Genomic DNA, 2,500 nt, shown 5'->3' with positions numbered 1-2,500 from the left:
GTGAATTTTTCCGCTTCGGACTTTTCCTCCAGAAGTCCGAGAAGACCTAAACACCGTGCCTGGCCCGAAAGGCCCGTGGGGGACTTCCGGGGGGCCGGTCCGCAATCTCCGGTCGCGCCTGCATCTTCGGACTTGTGCTCCAGAAGTCCGAGGGGCCATACCCCACCGTGCCTGTCCGCAAGGCCCACGGGGGACTCTCGGGGGGCCGGTCCGCGATCTCCGGTCCTGCCTGCATGTTCGGACTTGTCCTCCAGAAGTCCGGGCGGCCCTATCCCACCGTGCCTGTCCGCAAGGCCCACGGGGGACTCTCGGGGGGCCGGTCCGCAATCTCCGGTCCCGCCTGCATGGTCGGACTTGTGCTCCAGAAGTCCGAGGGGCCATACCCCACCGTGCCTGTCCGCAAGGCCCACGGGGGACTCTCGGGGGGCCGGTCCGCAATCTCCGGTCCTGACTGCATGTTCGGACTTGTCCTCCAGAAGTCCGGGCGGCCCTATCCCACCGTGCCTGTCCGCAAGGCCCACGGGGGACTCTCGGGGGGCCGGTCCGCAATCTCCGGTCCCGCCTGCATGGTCGGACTTGTGCTCCAGAAGTCCGAGGGGCCATACCCCACCGTGCCTGTCCGCAAGGCCCACGGGGGACTCTCGGGGGGCCGGTCCGCAATTTCCGGTCCCGCCTGCATGTTCGGACTTGTCCTCCAGAAGTCCGGGCGGCCCTATCCCACCGTGCCTGTCCGCAAGGCCCACGGGGGACTCTCGGGGGGCCGATCCGCGCTCTCCGGTCCCGACTGTTATGCTCGGAGTAACGCTCGGGTTAATGCTCGGGTTAACGCTCGGTCCCCAAGTACAAGTCCGGGCGGCCCTATCCCACCGTGCCTGTCCGCAAGGCCCACGGGGGACTCTCGGGGGGCCGTTCCGCAATCTCCGGTCCCGCCTGCATGTTCGGACTTGTCCTCCAGAAGTCCGGGCGGCCCTATCCCACCGTGCCTGTCCGCAAGGCGCACGGGGGACTCTCGGGGGGCCGATCCGCGCTCTCCGGTCCCGACTGTTATGCTCGGAGTAACGCTCGGGTTAATGCTCGGGTTAACGCTCGGTCCCCAAGTACAAGTCCGGGCGGCCCTATCCCACCGTGCCTGTCCGCAAGGCCCACGGGGGACTCTCGGGGGGCCGTTCCGCAATCTCCGGTCCCGCCTGCATGTTCGGACTTGTCCTCCAGAAGTCCGGGCGGCCCTATCCCACCGTGCCTGTCCGCAAGGCCCACGGGGGACTCTCGGGGGGCCGATCCGCGCTCTCCGGTCCCGACTGTTATGCTCGGAGTAACGCTCGGGTTAATGCTCGGGTTAACGCTCGGTCCCCAAGTACAAGTCCGGGCGGCCCTATCCCACCGTGCCTGTCCGCAAGGCCCACGGGGGACTCTTGGGGGGGCCGATCCGCGCTCTCCGGTCCCGACTGTTATGCTCGGAGTAACGCTCGGGTTAATGCTCGGGTTAACGCTCGGTCCCCAAGTACAAGTCCGGGCGGCCCTATCCCACCGTGCCTGTCCGCAAGGCCCACGGGGGACTCTCGGGGGGCCGATCCGCGCTCTCCGGTCCCGACTGTTATGCTCGGAGTAACGCTCGGGTTAATGCTCGGGTTAACGCTCGGTCCCCAAGTACAAGTCCGGGCGGCCCTATCCCACCGTGCCTGTCCGCAAGGCCCACGGGGGACTCTCGGGGGGCCGATCCGCGCTCTCCGGTCCCGACTGTTATGCTCGGAGTAACGCTCGGGTTAATGCTCGGGTTAACGCTCGGTCCCCAAGTACAAGTCCGGGCGGCCCTATCCCACCGTGCCTGTCCGCAAGGCCCACGGGGGACTCTCGGGGGGCCGTTCCGCAATCTCCGGTCCCGCCTGCATGTTCGGACTTGTCCTCCAGAAGTCCGGGCGGCCCTATCCCACCGTGCCTGTCCGCAAGGCCCACGGGGGACTCTCGGGGGGCCGATCCGCGCTCTCCGGTCCCGACTGTTATGCTCGGAGTAACGCTCGGGTTAACGCTCGGTCCCCAAGTACAAGTCCGGGCGGCCCTATCCCACCGTGCCTGTCCGCAAGGCCCACGGGGGACTCTCGGGGGGCCGATCCGCGCTCTCCGGTCCCGACTGTTATGCTCGGAGTAACGCTCGGGTTAACGCTCGGTCCCCAAGTACAAGTCCGGGCGGCCCTATCCCACCGTGCCTGTCCGCAAGGCCCACGGGGGACTCTCGGGGGGCCGATCCGCGCTCTCCGGTCCCGACTGTTATGCTCGGAGTAACGCTCGGGTTAATGCTCGGGTTAACGCTCGGTCCCCAAGTACAAGTCCGGGCGGCCCTATCCCACCGTGCCTGTCCGCAAGGCCCACGGGGGACTCTCGGGGGGCCGTTCCGCAATCTCCGGTCCCGCCTGCATGTTCGGACTTGTCCTCCAGAAGTCCGAGGGGCCCTATCCCAGCGTGCCTGTCCGCAAGGCCCACGGGGGACTCTCGGGGGACCGGT

Source organism: Patiria miniata, unplaced genomic scaffold, assembly GCF_015706575.1.
Source record: "Patiria miniata isolate m_02_andy unplaced genomic scaffold, ASM1570657v1 HiC_scaffold_13, whole genome shotgun sequence".
Classification (NCBI taxonomy): Eukaryota; Metazoa; Echinodermata; class Asteroidea; order Valvatida; family Asterinidae; genus Patiria; species Patiria miniata.
This window is presented reverse-complemented; position numbering follows the sequence as displayed.